We start from the raw sequence: 27,112 nt of genomic DNA, 5'->3' as shown, positions 1-27,112 counted from the left end.
GTTTGAAGTCTAGTCAAGGTCCAACACAGACTACTTATGTGACCTACTGAAATTTCATGCACTCCCACATGCTTCAGTTTTCACATCTGCAAAATAGAGATAAAAATACCTACCACCTAAGGAGACTATAAGAATGTTACTAGTGAGGTTAATGCCACTTTAACAGATTTCCATGCTGCCTTAAGCACTAAGTCTTTCCTTGCTCACATAAATTCTAGTGTATATTTTGCAAGTCACATGCATATTAATATGGCTACCACCCTAACCTTCTCCCGTTTTGTGGCTTGACCCTCCATCATATCCTCACATTCCTGCCTCTTCCTTTGCCAGGTGGAGAGTAAGATAATAGGAAAAAAGCATGTTCTTCATCATCAATTCTACCAGAAGTGACCCCAGCTTTCCATTGGCAAAACCAACCCATGGTCCACCTAGATGGAAAGCAGATGGTGAAATGCAGTCCCAACGTGGGCAGCCACTGTCCAAAAACAGTGCTACCACTACAAAGGGGAACTTGAAAGTTAGTGGCAAGCTTGCAACAGCGCCACTGATTAAATGAATTTGTAAAGCACATCTGTCATAGAAAAAGGGCTAGATGGAAAGTGGATGTTATTGTTGACACCAGAATGAGGGGTGAGTAATCACAAAGTCTACAGACTAGTTAGAGTCCTGTCTCCCACCCCGACTCCCCACTCCAAGGCCACTATTTTGGAACTCTCTAATCTGGAAAAATGTCTGAAAGTTTATGTGAAATGGGTTTGGGCCTACCCTGGCAATTCAATAGTCTATCCATTAGGCATTGGCCCCAAGCTGGAGATGATTATAGGTGCCTGCACAGAACATGTTAATATGATGTGGGAGTTGTCAGAGTCAGATTTGTGTGTGAACAACAATTTCCATGTATGAAGAATACGGTATACTTCTTGGAGAACATGCATAAACCAAAGGCAATGGAAGATTTTCAGCTGCTGTCCTAGCCTAATATTTAAGTGTCTTCTTCAAAAATTGGAAGGACATGTGGAAGAGACATATCTGTAATGACGAGATAGCTAGCACTTATTAAACACATTCCCCTTGGCAAATACGATTCCAGACACTTTTCATTTTCTTCTCACAACTCAGTAAGTTATTATTATTCAGGTTTAGGAATTGGGACACTGAGGCACAGGGTGATTAAGAGCTTGTCAAGGTTACTCAGTAAATAGTAGGCAGTCTTTCTCTGAGTGTCAAGTTCTTACCCACTGCATCATGCTTCCTCTAATGAATGCTTCTGCATGGAGGAAGAGAAGAGGGACCTGGGAAGGGAGAGAGAGGGATGGATGATTCTAGGAGGGCCAGGGAAAGGAAATTACCCTCTGCAGCTCCTCATAAAACTCTACCAGGAAGGACTTCTTGTCTCTCCCTTCCATCCATCCAAGGATATGATCAAACTAAAGTCCACAGACCACTGTATAGGGATAAGAAAAACAAACGTTAATAATTCCTCCCATACTCATATTCAAAGAATATTTATTGCCCTCCTCAGGGTGGAAGATTTAGTGAGTTTGAATTGAGGGGTTTGGTGTTAACCAAGAAAAAGTTTTGACCACTGCACTGGAACACAAGCTGTTTACTGGGGATGATGCTTTGGCTTTGACTGCTTTGCAGTCCGTCACAGTAGCAAGGCTTCCCAAGGCAGGGTGCAAGGGAGACTCTAGGGGAATTAGACAAGGGGGAAGCTCCAGAAATTCCCAGAAAAGGGGAAAAGTGTGTTTGTGGGGAAGTGGGGGATCATATGTCCAGGCAGTGCCACAGAGTCCACACAACGGGGCATTCAGGACCAGCCAGCTCTGGGGTGCCAATGTAGTTTGGGCTCTTATAAGCACGGGGTTTATTTTATCAATGGTAAGGACATGCGGGGGGAAACTTCGTAGGGTATTTAAGGCAGGTCAACTCTAAATGGCTAAAAATTGTTTATCTGTGCCATTTAAAACAATAGGATGTGAAAGAATTTGAGTTTGGCACCAGTGGGCTTTTCTAACACATCACGCTGCTGTGATCAGGTAAAACATCACACAGACTGGCCACCTTCAGGCTTGTTTATGTAAGAGAAGGCAATGTTTTTTTTGTTTATATGTGAGAGAAGGCAATACTTTATTTTTATTTTGTGGAGTATGTAAGAGGAATAAGACAAAGTGATTCCCTCTAGCAATGTATAACAAAATAACGATCACATAAATCATAAAATCTCAGATGGCACTTTTCTAGGTACTGACACGCAACTCTGATGACGTTCATTCTTACCATTTAGGTTTTTTAAATAATAGACTATTTTTTGAGCAGTTTAAGTTTACAGAAAAATTCAGCAGAAAGTACAAAGAGTTCCTATATACCTCCACTCCTCTTCCACAGTTTCTTCTATTATTAACATCTTACATTAGTTTGATACTTCTAGTAGACCTGATTAACCAATATCAGTACATTATTAACTAGTCTTTGGCTTACTTTCAGGTTCACATTTTGTTATGTACAGTTCTATAGTTTTGAAAAATACATAATGTCATGTGTTTGCCATCACAGCATCACACAGAATAGTTTCACAGGCCCTAAAAATCCTCTGTGCTCCATGTATTCATCCCTCTCTCTCATCTTTGGAGCCTCAACAACCACTGGACTTTTTACTGCTTCCATAGTTTTGCCCTTTCCACAATGTTACATAGCTGGAATCGTACAGTATTAGCCTGTTCAGACTGACTTCTTCACTTAGTATGTATTTAGGGTCCCTCCATGCATTTTTGTGCCTCAAAAGACCACTTCTTTTTATTGCTGAATAAGGCTCCCTTGTGTAAAAGTACCACAGTTTGCTTATCTATTCAGCTATTGAGGGACATCTGTGTTGTTTTCACTTTTTACAATCAAGACTATAATTAGCATAAACATTTGTGTGCAGTTTTCTATGGACATAAATTTTCTATTTATTTGGGTAAACACCCATGTGTGTGACTGCTGATCTTACGGTGTATCTGTGCTCAGCTGTGCAAGAAACTGCCAGGCTATGGTCCAGTCTTCCAAAGTGGCTCTGTCATTTTGCAACCCCACAGCAATGACTAAGTTTCCGTGGCTCTAAATTCTCTCCAGTATTTGGCATTGCCAGTGATTCATATTTAGCCATTCAGATAGGCATATAGTGGTACATCATTGTCATTTAAGTACAAAATTTCCCTATGATACATGATATTGACCATCTTTTCAGATGTTCACTAGCCATCTATATACCTTCCATTGGAGGAAGTCTGTTCACATCCTTTACCAATTTTTAATTGGATCATGTGTTTTCCTACTGTTGAGCTTTAAGAATTTTGTGTGTATTTTGGATACAATTCCTTTATTGGATATGTGCTTTGAAAGTGTTTTCTTCTAGTCTGTGGCTTGATGGTTCATTCTCTCAACAGAGTTTTTGCATAGCAGAAGTTTTTAATTTTAATGATGTCAAATGTAACAATTATTTTCTTTCATGGACTGTGTTTCAAGAGCTGTATCTAAAGTCATTGCCAAGTGCAACATCCCCTATGTTATCTTCCAGAATTTTACAAATTCTACATCTTTTATTTAAGTCTATGATCCAGTTTGAATTAATTTTTGTGAAAAATGTAAGAGTTGTATCTAGAGTCAATTGTTATTTCATGTGAGTGTCCAGTTGTTACAATATCATTTGTTTAAAAGTCTCCCTTCTCCATTGAATTGCCTTTTCTACTTTGTCAAAGATCAAGTGACAGTATTTCTGTAGGTCTATCTCTGGGCCTCTATTTTGAATTTAAGGTGCTTTTTTATCCATTCTGCTACCCTCTGTCATTTGACTGAAGAGTTTAACCCATTCACATTTAAAGCTAGTACTGATAATGCAGGACTTTTTAAAGACATTTTACTTTTTGGTTTTTGTAAGTCTCATAATATTTTTATTTCTCAATACATCCATAACTGCCTATTTTTATATTTAGTTTCTCTTTTATAGTGAACCATTTACAACTCTTTTCAGTTCCTTCATGCATACTTTTCTGATATTTTCTTTGTGGTTACATGAGGCCTAAAGTCAGCACCATTAATCTATAACAATGTCATTTGGTTTGATACCAACTTAACATAAATAGCATATACAAACTATAACCCTATACCCTCCTATTCCCCCACCTCCAGTCCTTGTTACAAGTAACATTTATATATTAAGAGTCAGCCCAATAACATTGATTTGCTATTATTTCTATATGTTTGCATTTTAGATCCTGTAGGAAGCAAAAAGCAGGTTACAAACAAAAATATACAAAGTAATGGCATTTGTATTTGCCCATGTCATTAGCTTAACAAGAAATCTTTATTTCTTCATGTGGCATTGATCCTTTCCTTTCAACATGAAGGACTCCCTTTAGCATTTATTAAATGGCAGTTCTAAAGGTGATGAACTTCCTTAAATTTTGTTTACTTAGGAATGTATTTTACATGACCAGAATAGATGAATATGAGTATTTCTTATTCAACTGTACTCTCAGTCTTATAAGAAATAAAAAGTAGAGTTACCCTAGAAAGCAATGTTTTCTCAAGATACCAAGTGCTACAGTATATGCCCCAAGGGTAGGACTGCTTTGTCCCAGGTAGCTGTAATTAGCTGTTCTGCAGCGTTCTGTAGGGATTCCCTGCGAGCTTACTCTAGGTGCAGGGTAGAATCTGGGATGGTGAGCTTGCAACACATGATCTGGTTCTGTCCTTCAGGCTTTTCTTAGACAGACTGGCAGAGTCATACCGCACCTTAGTTTCTGCACAATGATTTCTCTGCTCTCTTTGGAACCAGGACAAGGGAATTGTACTGGGTATGCAGAGCAGCACACCACTGAGCAAGTACAGGAATGGGGGACGTTACCAGCAAAAGTGCTAGGCGATCCAATCATTTATACGCTCCCTTGTTCTTGATTCAACACTTTTCCTGTTACTGCAACCCTTCCACTATTTTCTGGAGTTTTGAGAAAACCATTTCTGCCAACTGGGTTTGCTGTTCAAAACTTTGGTGGGTGGATAGAGCCCTGCAGAATCTTACTTTACCATCTTGATGGGGGCAGGGTCTCCACATCTTCTGGGATCTTTTTTCTGTTTCATCGACCTACTTGTCTATGCTTTCATTTCTCCACACGGTCTTGATTGTAGTTTCATAGTAAGTCTTGATGAGGACAATGACAGTCTTCAAAATTTGATCTTCTTCAATATTATGTTGGCATTCTGTGTCTGTTATATTTCCATATAAATTTTAAACTCAGTTGTGTAGATATCCACAAAATAACTTGCTAGCATTTTGATTGGGAGTACATTTAGTTTATAGATCAAGTTGGGGAAAATTGACATCTTAGCAATAATGAGTCTGCTTATCCATGAATGTGGAATATCTATCCATTTATTTAGATCTTTGATTTATTTCATCAGAATTTTGTAGCATTTCTCCTATAGATCTTGTACAAATTTTGTTAACTTTATAACTAAGGGTTTTTTTTTTGGTGCTAACATGAATGGTGTTGTGTTTTTAATTTCAAATTCCATGTTTATTGGTGGTGTATAGGAAAGCAAATGATTTTTTATATTCACCTTTTATCATGCAACCTTGCTATATTTGTTCATAGTTCCAGAAGTTTTTCTTGATGCTTTCAGATTTTTTGCATAATCATCTGTTAACAGATTTATTCCTTCCTTGGGAATCTGTGTAGCTTTTATTTCTCTTTCTTTTTTTACTTCATTATCTAAGACATCTTGTTCAATGTTGGAGAGGAGTGGTGGGAGAGAACATTCCTGCAATGTTCTTTTTTTTTCTTTTTTCTTTTTGAAAGGGGATTTATCCAGTTACAAATTTACAGTTCTAAGGCTATAAAAATATCCAAATTAAGGCATGAACAAAAGGACAACTTCACTGAAGAAGGGCTGATGGTGTCCATGGTACCTCTCTCATGGGAAGGCACAGAGTCTGCTTGTTCTTTTCTCCCAGCTTGGTTTCAAAATGGCTCTCACAAAATGGCTGTCACAGCTCTTGTGAGTCCCTCTGGCTTCTCCTGGGCACTTTCTTTCTTTCTTTTATCTCTCTCTTCTCTCCCTCCCCCTACCCCCATAAGCTCTCTTAAAGGACTTCAATAAGGGATCAAGACCCACTTTGAATTAGGTAGGTCACATCTCCATGGAAACAGCCCAATCAAAAGGTCCCACCCAACAATAGGCCTGTACCCATAAGAATGGAGAAGGGCACAGCCTTTTCTGGGGGACATAGCAGATTCAAAGCAGCACATTCCACCTTCTAGACTCCAAATCCTACCATGTTCTTGATCCTTGGGGAATTTTTCTAGTTTCTCACCATTGCAGGTTTCTGTACATTTTCTTTATCAAGTTGAAGAACTCTATTCTTTGTTGGCTGAGAGATTTTATCAATGGATGTTTACAAATAATTTTTGTGCATCTATTGATATGATTGTATGGTTTTTCTTCTTTAGCCTGTTGATGTGATGGGTTACAATGATAGATTTTCAAATGTTGAACCAACCTTGTATAAATTTTAGTAGTTATTGGTATATATTTATTTTTATATGTTGTTGGATTCATTTTTATAGCATTTTGTTGAGGAATTTGCATCTATTTTCATGAGAGATATTAGTCTGTGGTTCTTCATCATGTTATGCCTGTCTGCTGTTAATGTTAGAATAATGCCAGCTTCACAGAATGAGTTAAGAAGTCTTCCTCTATTTCTATTTTCTAGAAGACATTGTAGAGAATTGGTTCTTTAAATTTCTTTTTAAAACTTTGGTAGAAATCATCACTGAAACCACACGAGTCTGATGCTTTTTGTTGTTTTAATTTATCAATTATTGATTCAATTTCTTTAATAGAGAAGTCCCATTAATATTATTCACTTTTCCTTTTGTAAGTTTTGGAAGGATTGTATCTCTCAATGGGTTGGTGCATTTATTCTACCTTACCAAATATGGGGGCAAAGTGTTGTTCCAAATATTCCTTTTATTCTTCTAATCTTTGTAGGCTGAATAGCGACTATTTAGATTTGAGAATGAAAATGTAAGTGACAGAACATGGAGGAATAGGGGGCTCCAGCACTCAGTCCTTCCAACAGAACTATTAAACAGGCAGGAACTGTCTGAAACAACTATTTTGAAACTCCAGAGGCCAGAGAAACGTTCTACAATAGCCGAGGGAGAGCAGAAGGAAGAGACTGATAAATTACAGTAAATTACAGTAATTGGACTCTCCATGTGGTAGCCACTAGTGCCCATTCCATACTCTCATGGCAGGCCATGATGGGGTCCAGGCCCTGACTAGCTCACTGGGGACAGAAAGGGATATAAAATCCTTTTCTCAAAGAACTGGTATGGACACAGCCAATTGCTGATCAAGACTTTTGGTTAGTGTTCTCAGAGTACTGGGGCTTAGCTCTAAGGGCAGCCATCATTTCCACTTGTCTCAGACAAAGGCCATGGCGGTCGAGGCTTGGAGATAATATGTTTCTTCAGGGTGTGAGGGACTGTTGAAGGGCTGCATTTGGAGGGAAAGTGAAGAGAGCTTAGCTATAGGGAGCTGTGGGAGAGTGCATTTGTGTTTTCCCTAATCCCCTCCCTGGTGCACTGTGGAGTCGATCTACACTACCTTCATGGGTCCCGGCCTGTTTGGCTGGGTAAGACTGACATGGGCACACAGTTACTGGTGTGCCCATAATCCCTGAATTTGCCCTCCAGTGTAGAAGCCAAGAGTTTAAAGCAAGACCTACAGAATTTGTTGCAAGCTGCTGGCCTCAGGATGGCAGCGGTAAACTGTGGCGATTGTTATGTAGAGCAGTCTGGGAGGAAGAGAATGTTTACCCAAAACAGTTATGTTAAGTATGAAGAACACTGAGATAAGAATCTTGCTCCCTCAGGAAATGCCTGCATATCTATTGACATCCTGTGGTATATAACAAGGATCTGGTTGAGAATAAAGTTGTCTGAAGTCTGTCTGAAGTAAACTCAAGCTTCAGACCCCCTGAGCCCATCTGTGTCTTTCTTTCTTTCTTCCTTTCTTTTTTTCTCATCATTCCTTAATATCCTTCGAGCTCTGTTTCTACAGAAAGCAACACTCCAGGTGAAAGCAGCTTGTGACAATGAAAGGAGTGTAAAAACTATAGAAGCAGAGAGTATGGAGTAAAGGCTAACAGGCTTCAAATACCTGAGGGAGAGGGGCCTGTCTGCTGGGAAGCTTGGAGGACAACCATGGCAGAGGGGCTCCAAAGCAACCACGGCAGAGGGGCTCCAAAGCAAGCACAGCAGAGGGGCTCCAAAGCAACCACGGCAGAGGGGCTCCAAAGCAACCACGGCATAGGGGCTCCAAAGCAACCACGGCAGAGGGGCTCCAAAGCAACCACGGCAGAGGGGCTCCAAAACAACCAATGGGCAAAAAAAAAAAAAAAACAAAACAAAAAACAGGACAAGACACATGCCCAGGAAGGCAGGGAAAACCCTGCACACTGCATTCACCATGGGAAAGCCCTCCTGATAGGAGGGCTGTAGTTCAAGAACATCTCTGTTATATCACTAACCAATGATAAAGTCAAGAAAAAGACACCTCAGGGAATAAACACCAGAGTGAACTTTTAAAATATTAAAATGCACAGTGCACAATGAGAGTACAAGACAAATAAACAGGAAATGATGGGGTTCTAGTTTGCTAGCTATCAGAATGCAATATACCAGAAACGGAATGGTTTTTAAAAAGGGGAATTTAATAAGTTGCTAGTTTGCAGTTCTAAGGCTGAGGAAATGTCCCAATTAAAGCAAGTCTATAGACATGTCCAATAAAGCAAGTCTATAGACATGTCCAATCTAAGGCATCCAGGGAAAGATACCTTGATTCAAGGAGGCCGATGAAGTTCATGGTTTCTTTCTCAAGTGGAAGGGCACATGGCAAACACAGTCAGAGTTTCTCTCTCATCTGGATGGGCACATGGCGAACACAGTGTCATCTGCTAGCTTCTCCTGGCTTCCTGTTTCAAGAAGCTCTCTGGGAGGCATTTTCCTTTTTCATCTCCAAAGGTCGCTGCTAGAGAACTCTGCTTCTGGTAGCTATGTCGTTCTGCTCTGCTCCCTCTGAATCTCTTATTCTCCAAAATGTTTCCTCTTTTATAGGACTCCAGAAACTTCTCAAGACCCACCAAAAAGGGTGGAGACATGTAGTCACCTAATCCAGTTTAACAACCACTCAACTAAATCACATCTCCAGGGAGAAGATCAGATTACAGTTTCAAACATACAGTACTGAATAGGGACTATTCTGCCTATATGAAACAGGATTTTGATTAAAACTTGGCTTTTCTAGGGTCCATACATCCTTTCAAACCAGTGCAGGTGGCCTATCCAAAGGAAGAGGATAAAAATGCTGAAAACATCAATGAAGAAGATAAGAAGGTGGACATACCAAACCAAGCCTTTGAAAATGACATTAAAAATGTTTCAGGAGATGAAGGAAAGTACAGACAACGAACTCAAGAATATCAGGAAAACAACAAATGGACAAAATGAGAGTATTAGCAAAGAAATAGAAATTTTAAGAAGAAACCAAATCAAACTACAGGATTTAAAGTCCGCAATAACTGAAAAGAAAAAAATTCCCAGGAGGATTTCAAGATAATATTGGAGTCAGCAGAATAAAGTGGAAGACACACTTTAAATGACTCAGGCTGAGGGGGAGAAAGAAATGAACTATAAAAAGCAATAAATAGCCTAAGATATCTCTTAGACACCATCATGTGTACTAATAAACACATTATGGGAATTTCAGAAAGAGAAAAAAAGGTAAAAGGGGCAAAAGGAAAATTCAAAGAAATAATGACAAAGGACATCCAAAACTTATCAAAAGACATAATATGCACACTCAAGATGCCAAGAGAAAACCAAACAGGATAGAAATGAATAAAAGTGCACCCTGTCATATATTGATCACACTATTGAGTGCAAAGGACAAGAAGAGAGTTCTAAAAGCTGCAAGAGAAAAGCGACATGTTATGTACAAAGGAGTACTTATGAGATTGAGTGTCAGTTTATCATCAGAAACCACAGAAGCCAGAAAGCAGTGCACTGAAATACTTAGTGAGTTGAAAGAAAATTGCCAACAAAGAGTCTGGCAAGACTTTCTAGAAAAGAGAAAAACATTAAGACATTCCCAGACAAAGAAAAGCTGAGGGGATTGAGCACTACTAGACCTGCCATACAAGAAATGCTAAGGAGAGTTCATCAGACTAAAAGGAAGACACTAGACAGTGGTTCAGAGCCACATAAAGAAACAAATACCTGTGTTAAAGGTAACCATTTGGGTAACTATAAATGTCAATATTATCATAGTGTATTGTTTCATATGTAATTCTACTTCCCACAGATCCTAAAATGCAAATGCATGAGAGGATGCAAGGGTAGTTCAGTGGTAGAATCCTGCTATGCAGGAGACCTGGGTTCGATTCCCAGCTTATGCACCTCCCAAACAAAGAAACAAAAAAATGTTGCTGCAATAATGGGATACTCACATGGGAAAAGAATTAAATGTGATCCATGCCATCCAGTATGCAAATACATAAAAAGTGATAAATCGATGGTTTTGGACATACAATGTATGAGTGGTCAAAGTACAAAAACAGGAGTGGAGACAAAGAGGTATAGGTATATATGTGGATGCACTTTTGTTTGGTATAAACCAAATGTGATTCTTATATATTCTTATATATTTAGGACAGTAATTTTTTTTTTACATGGGCAAGCACCAGGAATCAAACCTGGGTCCTCTGCCATGGCAGGCGAGCATTCTTACCTGCTGAGCCAGGACAGTAAATTTTAACCCCCATGGTCACAACAAGGAAAAGATGAAAAATATATATCCAGATAGAAAAGAGAAGACAATCAATATAGTACAACACAAAAAATCAAATAAATATAAAAGTAGGCATTAATGCAAGAATTTATGGTCACAAAAGGTATGACACACAAAGGCTAAATAACAAAATGGCAGAAGGAAATCCTGCATTCTCAGTGGTGACTTTAAATATAATAGGATTAACTCTCCAGTCAGAAGGCAGAGATTAGGATTCTTTTAGTTAATGTATAGTTCTTCAGAGGACAGGCAGCTAACTTTCAACTGAGGTTCTTTCTTACATGGGAAGGCACAGGGTGACCTCTGCTGGCCTTCTCTCCAGGCCTCTGGATTCCAACAACTTTCCCCAGGGTGATTCTTTTCACATCTCCAAAGGCCTGGGCTGAGCTGCAAGTACTGAGATGAGGTATGCTGAGCTACTTTGACTATGCTATGTTGAACTCTCTCATTTAAGCACCAGCCAATTAAGTGAAACATCATTCATTGCAGCAGGCGCACCTCCTAGCCAACTGCAGATGTAATCAGCAACAGATGAGGTTTACATGCCATTGGCTCATGTCCATGGCAACAGAACTAGGCACACCTTCACCTGGCCAAGTTGACACCTGAGTCTAACTACCACAACTTCAAATCTGAGAATTAACCTTAAAATTGGAAGAATTAGAAAAAAAGAAGAGGAAACTAAACAAAGTAAGCAGAAGGAAGGAACCAACAAAGATGAGAGCAGAGATAAATGAAAAAGATAACAACAAAAGAACAATAGAGAGCAACAGCAAAACCAAAAGTTGATTGTTTGAAATGATTGGTAAAATTTACAAACATTTAATAAACCAAAAAAGGAAAAAATGAGGATACAGAAAATGAAAATAAGACATGACAAAAGGGTCATTATTACTGATCCTGCTGAAATAATAAGGACTATATGAGAATATTATGGACAAGTGTTCGCCAATAAATTAGATAACCTAAATGAAATAGACAAATTCTAAGACACATAAACTACCTACATTGATCCAAGAAGAAATAGATCTCAACATACCAATTGCTAATAAACAGATTGAATCAGCAATAGAAAACTCCCAACAAAGTAAATCCCAGGAACAGAGGGCTTAATAAGGGAATTCTACCAAAGATTCCAAGGCTTGAATCCAAGACTTGACTCTAATTCTGCTCAAACTCTTCCCAAAAAATTAAAGAGGAGGGAACACGCCCTCATTCATTCTACAAGACCAACATCACCCTCATCCAAAAGCTGTATAAAGAAATCAGACCAATATCTCTTATAAATATAGATGTAAAACTCCTTAACAAAATACTAGCAAGCTGGATCCAAAGCATATATATTAAAAGAATTATACACCATGACCAACTGGGATTTATCCAAAATATGCAAAGTTGGCTCAACATAAGAAAGTCAACTAATATAATACACCATTATAACACAATGAAAGGGGAAAAAAAACACATGCTTCCTCATTTGACACAAAAAAAGCAATTGTCAAAATCTAACACTCTTGGAAGCACTTTGGAAAAACCTAGAGAGTGACAAGAGAGAAAGCCATGAGATTCTGAGAGAGCAGAGAATGACATAGCTAGGAGAATCAGAGTCCGTCCACCAGCCAGCGACCTTTGGAGATGAAGAAGGAAAACGCCTCCCAGGGAGCTTCATCAAACAGGAGGCCAGGATACAAAGCTCACAGATAATGCTGTGTTTGCCATGTGCCTTTCCAGATGAGAGAGAAACCTTGCCTCTGTTCACCGCGTGCCTTCTTACTTGACAGAGAAATCCTGAACTATATCAGCCTTCTTGAACCAAGGTATCTTTCCCTGGATGCCTTAGATTGGACACGTCTATTGACTTGTTTTAACTGGAACAGTTTCTTGGCCTTAGAACTGTGAACTAGCAACTTATTCAATTCCCCTTTTAAAAGCCATTCCGTTTCTGGTACATTGCATTCCAGCAGCTAGCAAACTAGAACAGAAGCACTTGATAGAGAAGGCCTAGAATTTTGGAAGAGACTGTTGGGAGAAATGTGGACTCTGAAGATACCGCTGATGAGGCCTTAGACAGAAAGGAGGCATGTGTGTTACCGCCAACTGCAAAGAAGGCAATCCTTGTTTTAAAACAGCAGGTAATCTGGAAAAATTGACCAGTGGCTTTGGCTGGAAGGCAGATTTTCAAAGGCATGAACTTGGAAATTTAGCAGAAGAGATCTCCAAATTCAATGTGGAAAGTGCAGCCTGGTTTCTCTTCGCAGCTTACAGGGAATGTGACAGGAAAGAGATCAGATGAGAACTGAACTCTTGGGTACAAAGAAACCAGAAATGGAGGCTCTGGAAAATTCTGGGCTTCCAGGAGCAGAGACCCCAGAGAATAGTGCCCCACATGAGGATCTAACCAAACATGGAACCAGTCAGCCATCATCTCGGAGAAAGCCAAGACTGGACATGGAGTTATCCAGGAAGGATTTGTGGAAATTCCTTATGTCTGATGGGCATGATAGCAAGCCAACGACAGTGCTGTGGGACCTGTATAGACAGAGCCACTGCCAGTTTGGACTGGGGGGCTAAGAGAAGGGACACACTGGAGGAAAAATAACTGTTCAGAGGCAAAGCCATGGAGGCTGAGGATCCGTAGGCAAGAAGCGACGGGCCATCTCTCTCTCAATCAACACGACAAGCAAACTCACTGCTCTCCCTCTCTCTATGTGGGAAATGACTCCCAGGGGTATGAACCTTTCTGGCAATGTGGGATAGAAATCCTAGAATGAGCTGGGACTTAGCACCAAGGGACTGAAAAACTTCTCAACCGAAAGGGGGAAAAGAGAAATGAGACAAAGTGTCAACGGCTGAGAGATTCCAAACAGAGTCCAAAGGTTATCCTGGAGGTTATTCTTACACATTAAACAGATATCACCTTGAACAGAGAGGCTGGAGGGAACTGCCTACAAATGCAGAGCTGTGTTCCAGTAGCCATGTTGCTTAAACATGACTGTATACACACTTTCACAAGTGACTGTGCGATCGTGAAAACCTTGTGTCTGACGCTTCTTTCATCTACCTTATGGACAGATGAGTAAAACATATGGATTAAAAATAAAGAAATAACAGGAGGAACAAATGTCAAAATAAATTGAGTAGATTGAAAAAAAATCTAACACTCTTTCTGGATAAAAAACAAAAACAAAAACCCAACACTGAATACTAGGAGTAGAAGGGAATCCTCTGTATGAGAAAGGGCATGAATGAAAATCCCACTCAATGGTGAAAGACTGAAAACTGTCTGAGATCAGGAAGAAGATGGGATGACAACTTTCATCACTGTCATTCAACATTGTATTGGAAGTTCTTGCCAGAGCAACTAGGCAAGAAAAAATAAATAAAATGCACCCCAGTTGGAAAGGGAGAAGTAAAACTTCCCCATTTGCAGATGACATGATTCTATATACATAAAAGCCCAAATAATCCACAAAAGAGCTCCTAGAGTTGATAAATGATTTCAGCAAAGTGGCAGGGTATAAGATCAACACCCCAAAATATGTAGTGTTTCTATAAACAAGCAATGAACAATCAACAGAAGAAATCAAGAAAAAAATTCACTCACAATAGCAACTAAGAGAATCAAATATCTAGGAATAAATCTAGCCAAGGATATATAGGACATGTGCATGAGCTGGGAATCAAACCTGGCAGGTGAGAATTCTAGCACTGAACTATATAATGTTGCTTTTTACCAAATGGGAAATAATAAGTGTTGGAGATAACACAGAGAAATAGGAATGCTTATTTACTGCTGATGGCAATGTAAAATGGTGCAGCTGCTGTGGAGGACAGTTTGGTGCTTCCTCTGAAAACTAAGTTTAGAACTACCTAATAACCCAGATATTGGTATATACCAAAGGGACTCAAATCAGGGATCTGAATAGATAGTTGCACACCAATGTTCAAAAAGGCATTATTTACAATTGACAAAAGATGTGAATGACCCAAGTGTCCATCAACTGATGAATGAATAAAGAAAATATGATATATATATTTATATATACATATTTACTACATATATATACAATAGAATATTATTCAGCCATAGAAAGGAATGAAGTTCTGATATTTTCAACAACATGGAGGAACTGTGAAGACATCAAGTCAAGTGAAATAAACCAGCACAAAAGCAAAATAATTGTAAAAAATAATTGTATGATCTCACTGATTTGAAATTTTTAGAATAAGCAAACTCAAAGAGTCAGAATCAAGAGCATAGGTTACTGGTGTACTGGGTGGGATAGGGAATGGAAATTTAAGGCTTAAAATGTACAGGGCCCCTAAAAGGAGTGAGGAAAGTGTTTTGGTAACAGTTGGTGGCAATGGTAGTACAACTTTGTGATCTTAATAGCAGTGAAATACATATCTGAATGTGATTGAAATGGGGATTGTCTATATGGAAAACAGAATAATAATTTTTTAAATACATATATGGTAACAGAATAATAATTTTAAAAATACACGGACCCAGGTAGTGCAAAAGTGACTCAGTAGCAGAATTCTCACCTGCCATGCTGGAGACCTGGGTTTGATTCCCAGAGCCAACCCATGCAAACAAAGAAAAAAATCCACATAACCACACTATACAAAGAGTGAGGAGGGGTGTGGCCAAGATGGTGGTTTAGCAATGTGCATGTTTTAGTTCGTCCTGCAGATAAACTGCTAAATAACCAGAAACAGTACAGAACAGCTCCTGAGGCCACGTCAGTGACCGGACTCACAGTGTACCCTAGCCCAGGCCAGCTGGACTGGCTGTGAGCCTCCCCAGAACTGTGAGTTCCCCAAGCCACGGCAGCTGGTGCTGTTCCCCCATAGGCTGCTTCCCAGTGGGGAAAGGAAAGAGAATTTAACAGCAGCAGGGGATGAGCCCAAACAAACACCACTTGTGGCATTAATTAACAAATTCTGACTACTAAAAATAGGCCCCCAGCTGAGGCGAACCTGGTCAAAGCAGAGGTCGCTCTTTGGGCTAATGGAAAAAGAAAAAAAGAAAAGAAACAGAGGTTTTTGTGGCTAAGTTTATACAAAGGCTGGACTGCCTCTGGATAAAGCAGCAGGACTTCTCAGGCAGCAACTGCCCCAGACATAGGCAGAAACAAATCCTTTCAGGGCTTGTTTCCAGCCCATGCCTTCCACAGGGGAGAGGTGAAGCCCAACTCAGGTGGAATCTCTCCCTCAAGGAATTCAGACCCCAGGGCTTGGTAATTTGAATCCATTAAAACCAGCCTACAACCTCTTCTCTGCCTCCACCATGCCCAGCAGGGAGTCTTCCAAAGTTAAAGGTGCCACATCATCTCATGCTGGTGGGACCCACAGGCAGACAAGTGCCACATACTGGGCAGGATAAGAAAAACAGAGCCCAGAGACTTTACAGGAAAGTCTTTTAAACTGCTGGGTCTCACCCTCAGGGAAAACTGATGCAGGTGACTCCTTCCCCAGATAGGAGGCCAATTTGTTCGGGAAAACCCAGATAGGGTCTATAATACCTACGTAGACCTTCCTAAGGGTGGGGGGCGGGGGGGGGGGGGAAGGCACCATACAAGCAGGGCAAGAAACAAGAAAACAAGAACCAAAAAATTCTCCTCTGTTAAACAAAACCTAAGCTAAAGGTCCAGAAAAACCTGAACTGAATGTCAAAGAACAGATAGACAACAAATTTATCCAACAAGAAAATACTAGGTGAGAGAAGTAAAGTAATCTGCAGAATAAACTAATTAAGGTAATTAAATGTCTAGGCGCCAGCAAAAAATAACAAATCACACCAGGAAAATTGAAGATATGGCCCAGTCAAAGGAACAAACCAGCAATTCAAATGAGATACAGGAGCTGAAACAATTAATTCAGAATATACGAACAGACATGGAAAACCTCATCAAAAACCAAATCAGTGAATTGAGGGAGAATACAAAGAAGGCAAGGAATGAACAAAAAGAATAACGGAAAGTCTGAAAAAACAAATCACAGAACTTATGGGAATGAAAGACACAGTAGAAGAGATGAAAAAAATGGAAACCTACAATGGTGGATTTCAAGAGGTAGCAGATAGGATTAGTGAACTAGAGGATGGAACATATGAAATTCGACAAGAAACAGAAATATAGGGAAAAAATGGAAAAATATGAGCAGGGACTCAGGGAATTGAATGATAATATGAAGGGCACAAATATACATGTTGTGGGTGTCCCAGAAGGAGAATAGAAGGGAAAAGGAGGAGAAAAACTAATGGAGGAAATTATCACTGAAAATTTCCCAACTCTTATGAAAGACCTAAAATTACAGATGCAAGAAGTGCAGCATACCCCAAAGAGAATAGATCCAAATAAATGTACTCCAAGACACTAATCAGAATGTCAGAGGTCAAAGAGAAAGAGAGGATCTTGAAAGCAGCAAGAGAAAAGCAATCCATCACATACAAGGGAAACCCAATAAGACTATGCATAGATTTCTCAGCAGAAACCATGGATGTGAGAAGACAGTGGGATGATATATTTAAATTACTAAAAGAGAAAAACTGCCAAACAAGAATTCTATACCCAACAAAACTGTCCTTCAAAAATGAGGGAGAAATTAAAACATTTTCAGACAAAAAAATCACTGAGAGAATTTGTGACCAAGAAACCAGTTCTGCAAGAAATACTAAAGGGAGCACTAGAGACAGATACAAAAACACAAAAGAAAGAGGTGTGGAGAAGAGTGTAGAAAGAAGGAAAATTAGATATAACATATAAAATCCAAAAGGCAAAATGCTAGAAGAAAATACTACCCATACAGTAATAACACTACATGTTAATGGATTGAACTCCCCAATCAAAAGACATAGACTGGCAGAATGGATTAAAAAACAGGACCCATCTATATGCTGCCTACAGGAAACACATCTTAGACCCAAAGATAAACATAGATTGAAAGTGAAAGGTTGGAATAGGATATTTCATGCAAATAACAACCAGAAAAGAGCAGGAGTAGCTATACTAATATCCAACAAATCAGACTTCAAATGTAAAACAGTTAAAAGAGACAAAGAAGGATACTATGTACTAATAAACAGAACAATTTAGCATGAAGACATAACAATCATAAATATTTATGCACCAAACCAGAATGCTTCAAAATACATGTGCCAAACACTGAAAACACTGAAAAGAGAAATAGACACATCTACCATAATAGTTGGAGACTTCAATTCCCCACTCTTATCAATGGACAGAACATCTAGACAGAGGATCAATAAAGAAACAGAGAATTTGAATATTACAATAAATGAGCTAGACTTAACAGACATTTATAGGACGTTACACCCCACAGCAGCAGGATACACAATTTTTCTCAAGTGCTCATGGATCATTCTCAAAGACAGACCATATGCTGGGTCACAAAGCAAGTCTCAATAAATTTAAAAAGATTGAAATCATACAAAACACTTTCTCAGATCATAAAACAATGAAGTTGGAAATCAATAATAGGCAAAGCACCAGAAACTTCACAAATATGTGGAGGCTTAACAACACACTCTAACAACCAGTGGATCAAGGAAGAAATTACAAGAGAAATCAGTAAATATCTCAAGGCAAATGAAAATGAAAGCACAACATATCAAAATTTATGGGATGCAGCAAAGGCAGTGCTAAGAGGGAAATTTGTTGCCCTAATGCCTATATCAAAAAAGAAGAAGGGGCAAAAATTCAGGAATTAACTGTCCACTTGGAAGAACTAGAGAAGGAACAGCAAACTAACCCCAAAGCAAGCAAAAGGAAAGAAATAACAAAGATTAGAGCAGAAATAAATGAAATTGAGAACATGAAAACAATCAAGAAAATCATCAAAACCAGAAGCTGGTTCTATGAGAAAATCAATAAGATTGATGGACCCTTAGCAAGATTGACAAAAAGAAGAAGAGAGGGGATGCAAATAAGTAAGATCAGAAATGGAAGAGGAGACATAACCACTGACACCACAGAAATAAAGGAATTAATAATGGGATACTATGAACAACTTTATGCTAATAAATACAACAATGTAGATGAAATGGACAATTTCCTAGAAAGGCATGAACAACCAACTTTGACTCAAGAAGAAATAGATGACCTCAACAAAGCAATCACAAGTAAAGAAATTGAATCAGTCATTAAGAAGCTTCCCAAAAATAAAAGTCCAGGACCAGATGGCTTCACATGTGGACTCTACCAACCATTCCAGAAATAATTAGTACCAATCCTGCTCAAACTCTTCAAAAAAATTGAAGATGAAGGAAAGCAACTTAATTCATTCTATGAAGCCAACATCACCCTCATACCAAAACCAGACAAAGATATTACAAAAAAAGAAAACTACAGACCAATATCTCTAATGAATACAGAGGCAAAAATCCTCAACAAAATTCTAGCAAATCAAATCCAGCTACGCATTAAAAGAATTATACATCAGGACCAAGTAGGATTTATCCCAGGTGTGCAAGGATGGTTCAACATAAGAAAATCAATTAATGTAATACAGCATATCAACAAATCAAAAAAGAAAAATCACATGATCATCTCAATTGATGCAGAGAAGACATTTGACAAAATTCAACATCCTTTCCTGTGGAAAACACTTCAAAGGATAGCAATAGAAGGGAACTTCCTTAAAATGATAAAGGGAATATATGAAAAACCCACAGCAAATATCATCCTCAATGGGGAAAAACTGAAAACTTTCTCCCTAAGATCATGAACAAGACAAGGATGTCCACTATCACCACTGTTATTCAACATTGTGTTGGAAGTTCTAGCCAGAGCAATAAGAGAAGAAAAAGAAATACAAGGCATCAAAATTGGAAAGGAAGAAGTAAAACTCTCACTATTTGTGGAAGATATGATACTATATGTTGAAAACCCTGAAAAATTCACAGCAAAACTACTAGAGCTAATAAACGAGTACATCAAAGTGGTAGGATACAAGATCAACACTCAAAAATCTATAGTGTTTCTATACACTAGTAATGAACAATCTAGGGGGAAATCAAGAAATGAATTCCATTTACAATTGCAACAAAAAAAGTATTTAGGAATAAATTTAACTAAAGAGACAAAAGACCTATACAAAGAAAACTACAAGAAATTGCTAAAAGAAATCACAGAAGACCTAAATAGATGGAAGGGCATACCGTGTTCATGGATTGGAAGACTAAATATAGTTAAGATGTCAATTGTACCTAAATTGATTTAAAGATTCAACGCAATACCAATCAAAATCCCAACAACTTACTTTTCAGAAATAGAAAAACCATTAAGCAAATTTATCTGGAAGGGCAGGGTGCCCCGAATTGCTAAAAGTATCCTGAGGAAAAAAACGAAGTTGGAGGTCTCACACTGCCTGACTTTAATGCATACTATGAAGCTACAGTGGTCAAAACAGCATGGTACTGGCATAAACATAGATATATTGACCAATGGAATTGAATAGAGTGTTCATATATAGACCCTCTCATCTATGGACATTTGATCTTTGATAAGGCAGTCAAACCAACTCACCTGGGACAGAACAGTCTCTTCAATAAATGGTGCCTAGAGAACTGGATATCCATATGCAAAAGAATGAAAGAGGACCCATATCTCACACCCTATACAAAAGTTAACTCAAAATGGATCAAAGATCTAAACATTAGGTCCAAGACCATAAAACAGTTAGAGGAAAATGTAGGGAAATATCTTATAAATCTTATCATTGGAGGTGGTTTTATAGACCTTACACCTAAAGAAAGAGCACTGAAGAAAGAAAGAAAGCAATGGGAACTCCTCAAAATTAAACACTTTTGTGCATCAAAGAACTTCATCAAGAAAGTAAAAAGACAGCCTACACAATGGGAGACAATATTTGGAAATGACATATCAGATAAAGGTCTAGTATCCAGAATTTATAAAGAGGTTGTTCAACTCAATGACAAAAAGACAGCCAATCCAATTACAAAGTGGAAAAAAATTCTTGAACAGACACTTCTCAGAAGAAGAAATACAAATGGCCAAAAGGCATATGAAGAGATGCTCAACGTCCCTGGCCATTAGAGAAATGCAAATCAAAACCACAATGAGATATCATCTCACACCCACCAGAATGGCCATTATCAACAATACAGAAAATGACAAGTGCTGGAGAGGATGTGGAGAAAGAGGCACACTGATCCACTGTTGGTGGGAATGTCAAATGGTTAAACTGCTGTGGAAGGCAGTTTGGCAGTTCCTCAAAAAGCTGAATATAGAATTGCCATATGACCTGGCAATACCATTGCTAGGTATCTACTTAAAGGACATAATGGCAAAGACACAAATGGACATTTGCACACCAATGTTTATAGCAGCATTATTAACAATTACCAAGAGATGGAAACAGCCAAAATCTCCATCAACAGAAGAGTGGCTAAACAAACTGTGGTATATACATACGATGGAATACTATGCAGCTGTAAGGCAGAATAAAGTTATGAAGTATGTGACAACATGGATGGACCTTGAGGACATTATGCTGAGTGAGATTAGCCAAAAACAAAAGGACAAATACTGTATGGTCTCACTGATATGAACTGACATTAGTGAATAAACTTGGAATATTTTGTTGGTAACAGAGACCATCAGGAGATAGAAATAGGGTAAGACATTGGGTAATTGGAGCTGAAGGGATACAGACTGTGCAAAAGGACTGAATACAAAAACTCAGAAATGGACAGCACAATGTAATATAATTGTGCTAACTGTAATACAATTTTTTTAAAACACTGAATCAAGCTGCATGTGAGAATGATAGAGGGAGGAGGGCTGGGGGCATAAATGAAATCAGAAAGAAAGATAGATGTTAAAGATTGAGATGGTATAATCTAGGAATGCCTAGAATGTATAATAATAGAGACTAAATACAAATTTTTAAAATGTTTTTGCATGAGGAAGAACAAAGGAATGTCATTATTGCAGGGTGCTGAAAATAGATGGTAATTAATATTTTAAAATATCACCTTATGCGTGAGACTAAAGCAAAAAATGTTTATTTGATACAAAATTTATATTTTGACTAGTCCATTTCCTAATAAAACTTATGTAGATAGTTTGAACACCTTAAGTACTTGGAATCTCAGGTAGGACATGAGATTTTGTTGGTTTGCCCAGAGTGATGCCCCGATGAATCCCAGAGTGATTCAATCAGTGAGTGGAAAAGTATTTGCAAGCCCGCTTTGGGAAGTGGTGAGAACAGGGAGAAATTCAACTTCCCCAAGTTGAATTCTTGATATTCTCACAAGCAGTGTGGACAACCAAAGGCTGAGCCCCCAATCTTGGGGTTTGTTCATATGAAACTTAACCCCACAAAGGATAGGTCAAGTCTACTTAAAATTTAGGCCTAAGAGTCACCCCCAAGAGGGCCTCTTTTGTTGCTCAGATGTGGCCTCACTCTCCAGCCAACACAACAAGCAATCTCACCACCTTCCCCCTGTCTATGTGGGACATGGCTCCCAGGGGTGTGGACCTTCCTGGCAACGTGGAACAGAAATCCTAGAACGAGCTGAGACTCAGCATCAAGGGATTGAGAAAAACTCTAGAATGAGCTGAGATTGAGAGAACTTTCTCGACCAATAGGGGGAAGAGTGAAATGAGACAAAGTGTCAATGGCTGTGAGAATACAAACAGAGTCGAGAGGTTATCCTGGAGGTTATTCTTATGCATTGAGTAGATATCACCTTGTTATTCAAGATGTAAGGGAGAGGCTGGAGGGAACTGCCTGAAAATGTAGAGCTGTGTTCCAGTAGCCATGTTTCTTGAAGATGATTGAATAATGATACAGATTTCACAATGTGACTCTGTGAATGTGAAAACTGTGTGTCTGATGCTCCTTTTAGCTACTATATCAACAGAAGAGTAGAACATACGGAATAAAAATAAATAATAGGGGAACAAATGTTAAAATAAATTTAGTTTGAAATGCTAGTGATCAGTGAAAGCTAGGGGTAAGGGGTATGGTAGGTGTAATCTATTTTTTTTCTGTTTTCGTTTTATTTCTTTTTCCATTGTCTTTTTATTTCTTTTTCTGAATGGATGCAAATGTTCTAAGAAATGATGAATATGCAACTAAGTGATGATATTGTGAATTACTGATGATCTATGTTAATTTTTATTTCATCTGTTAATTTTTTAATTAATAAATAAATTTACAGAGAGTGAGTTCTATGTTAAACCATGCACTGCAGTTAATAGTACAATTATAAAACTGCATTATCATTTATTTAACAAATATTCCACAGCAATGCAAGGTGTTGGTGGTGGATTGGTGGATGCTAATCCTGCATTTTGTGCGTGATTATTCTGAAAACTTGAAACTTTAATAAAGAAAAAGTCACTAGTTCTATGAATAAAAAAGAAAATATAAGTGAAATAAGTTGGCTTAGGTGTTCCTAAATTCTGCACCTTCAGCTCTGAAGTACTTCCAACTAGGAATTTCATACCTATGTTTCCATACACTAATGGGTTCTACACCATCAAGGGGGTGGCGATTTTTTTATAAAATAATAAACCTATTAATAAATTGTATCCATTTGGAAAAAGATAAAATTATTTAAATTCCTTACACCAGACCCAAGAATAAAGAGCCAGTGATCAAATGTAAAAATATGGAGCCATTCAAGTAGAAAAAGATAATATGAGCAAATTCTTCTTTATTCTCCTTAGAGTAAATGACTGTTAACTATGATTCATGATCATTTACTATAATCACAAAGACATTATATTAAAAGCCACTGATTGTACACATTGGTTGGATAGTATGGTATGTGAATATATCTCATTAAAACTACCTTAAAATATTGGTAATAAAATAAATATTGTAACATTAACCTGTATTTAAAAAAATTACATGGCAAAAACATAAATTGTTAAAAAGACACCTGACAAACTAAAGAAAATATTTTCAATATATACCACAGAAGAAGATTAATGTTTCTACTAAATTTTGAAAATTCTTGAAGGTTGCTGGGAGAAGAACCAAGTCTCAATATGAAAATGGAAAAAAGCCAGAAATAGATACATTTCTATAAAATTTCATATAAAATGGATATGACCTTAAAGGTAGGGAAAGATGTTCAACCTTATTCATCAGTATATAAGTTCAAATTAAATTGCTCTGAGATCATTACCCGCATATTAGATTGCAGTAAACTAAAAAGTGTGACATCACATCCTGTTAGCAAGACGATGGGGAAAATAGGAAGACACACATTCCTGGTGGCAATGAAAGTGTGAGACAGTTTTATCAAATGACTAAATAATAATAGTAGTGGAGTGTAACCCATAGAATAAAATAACAGTACAAGAATATATACTGAATTTACAAATAAACAAACATGAAATAAAGGAAATTTCTGTTACAAATGAATTCCAACTAATAAATGTAAAGCAGTGATAGAAATTCAGACAAGACTAATAAAAATAACAAACAGATGCTAAAAGTAGCAGGATGGTTATATACTCTCAAAATAATTCCCCACAAGGCACAAATTATTTGAAAGAGAAAATCTTGACAACAGAGTGACCTCACAGAATTTACCCTAACCAAATGAGAAGTTACCATCTGGAATGAGTAAAGTAGACACTTATGTGACTCCTGATAGGATTCACAGAGACCATACCACGCTGAAGCTTTTCTGGCCAAAAGAGCATACCATAAATTTAATTATGAGGAAAATAACAAACTGAAGAGCATTCTACAAAATAACTAGATCTTACATGGCACAAAAATAATTATTCTACATTTGTAAGAGATTAAGGAGACATAGCAAAATACATTGCATGATTTTGGATTGGGTCCTGAGTTGGAAAAAGGGCATTCATTAGTCGGGAATTGGTGAAAATTGAATAGTCCATAGATTAGATAAAAACGTTATATTAGTATTGAAATATTAATTTCCTGATTCTTATCATGATGTTCTAGTTTAAAATGTAATTAACATTTGATGAATCTGGATATGGGGGAGTTCTGTGTACAATTGCACATTTTTGTAGGCTGAAAATATTCCCCAGAATAAAAGCAATAAAACCTTTTAAATGACAGAAGAGTACATTGGAACATGGTGAAATCCACACCCTGAAGAACAAGAGCCAAAATACCTTGCATGCTCGTAGTGCTGGCTGCCCCACTAAAACATGTTTCAGTCCAAAATTAAAGGAGTCATGGTTGAACAAAGAGTTATATGGACCAATCATATTTTCAGAAAGCACTTGGTATGAGTGGTAATGGGGAAAGAGAAGAATTATGTTGGAATTTGAGTGATCCATCTCTTTGGCTGTGGATAATTAAAGGCTAACAGAACCTCAAAATGAATCCCTGAGACATAACAACAAATATGCCAAAACACCTTACAAACCCTGACCAAAGAATACTAATGACAGATGGATGTGGAAAAGCCCCTCTTCACCCAAAATAAATAATTAAAAACAAAGTAGCACCAGAGCCATGCAATTGTCTAAAACAAAGAAAACTAGAAAACCACAAGATAATAAATGGCATCTAACAACTTCTCAAAAGAAAAATTTTGCAAGGAGGAGGAAGAAATTCATTTAATTCTGAATATTTAAAAAGCATATTTCACAAAATAATTACATTAAGCAAGAATTTAAGCCAGGGATAATGATTCATGAAAGAGGTGGCAAGAACAGAAGAATTGAAAAATATAGATACAAATAAAGAATGTATGTTCATATAAGAAGTCCTCTACATGGTGATTTTCTGAATAAAAAAGGGAAATGATATGAATGAGATAACTGTTTCCCCACTAAATTCTTTCTATGACATTGGAAAAATTGTAAGCAATTAATAACCATAGGTTTCTCTTTTTAAAAATGCAGTTGTGGGTTGTATTTGTTACATTACCCTGATTATTATGATTCTAAAACTTATTATGGAAGGTCCAGGCTCGTCTCACCGTTATCTTGGATAAACTTTTTTTTTTAAGTATTCACCAAAATCCTTTGGTGTCAATTTAGTTCCTTTTAATAAATTGTACAAAGATGTAACAACATCTCTTGGATTCCTTATGACATAAATGACCTAAAAGAAAGGCAGTTCAGTGTAGATATTTATCTTAGTCTACCCCTCTCAGTACTGCACATTTTCTCATATCCTTGATACCACCTACTCATCTAATTAAACACACAGCCTGAATTAGGAAACAGGAATCTCAAATCAATACTCTGTTAAGGCAAGTTCTCCTTCCCTAACATGATTCCCTTTACCCCTAGGTAGCAGCTACTACATTGATTAATCATGAGCAAGTTTATTTAATTGCTAGTAGCTCCCACTAGATTAAGAAGAATTCATAGCTGCCATCTTTGTTCACAAGACAAAGTGATGTGATCAGTTAATTATGGCTCCCATAGATGTGGGAGTGGGAAATGGTGACATATTTGTGATGCATTTAGAATACTTGCTTGGATTCATTTTATCAAATGATAGAACATGATCTGAGATTCCTTCAGAGTGACCAACATCAACTCACCTTGGCATTGGAGGTGAAATAAGACTTGGGGAATACACGTGTGGGAAGATGTGAAGTCATGAAGTGTGGTCCATCTCGGTCAGGTGGGACTTTCAGCCCAGAGCAACTTTCTATCCATGGGGACCTGACAAATTTGGGTACAGACTGGACCTAACTGGGATTTCCATTGGAGTTGATCAAACTGACAATCTCAATCACCCAGTGTGTCCCTGGTTGTGGGAAGAAGGGAAAGTCATGCTATTTATATTTTACATTGGTTATAATAGATTTGATAATATATATGCATTAATATATATACTCGGTATTCCAGACAACCAAATTTGTCTTCAATCATAACTATCAGTTATCATGTTCTGAAAATCGTACTAAAAATTATGATGGAAAAAGCAAAATTTTATTATTGTTTCAAATCTGATTTATCGGATTATTTGTGATATTGAAGAATTGCTATTATACAAGTTCATAAATGTTATTCTCTTATTTGAAAACAATTACTAGGAATTTTATTCCTCTTTTTCTTATGTAGGCAAAGAAAAAATATATAAATTAAAGGTAAATAATATTGTTTTTATCATTGTATATTCTAGCCATAAAAAAAATTCCAGAATTTGGAAAATTATCAATTCGCTTGTCTGAGTAATTTTTTTATTATTTTGGCTTCTGGTGTTT

At 37.6% G+C, this 27,112-nt stretch overlaps 1 pseudogene; it reads right to left on the bottom strand.

The window, feature by feature from the left end:
- The window catches only part of LOC143660033 (sulfotransferase 2A1-like), a 38,650-nt pseudogene that overhangs the window by 253 nt on the left and 11,285 nt on the right, over positions 1-27,112 (bottom strand).

Source organism: Tamandua tetradactyla, chromosome 16 (assembly GCF_023851605.1).
Source record: "Tamandua tetradactyla isolate mTamTet1 chromosome 16, mTamTet1.pri, whole genome shotgun sequence".
Classification (NCBI taxonomy): domain Eukaryota; kingdom Metazoa; phylum Chordata; class Mammalia; order Pilosa; family Myrmecophagidae; genus Tamandua; species Tamandua tetradactyla.
Note: the sequence above shows the minus strand (reverse complement) of the source record. Positions and strands in the feature narration are given on the sequence as shown.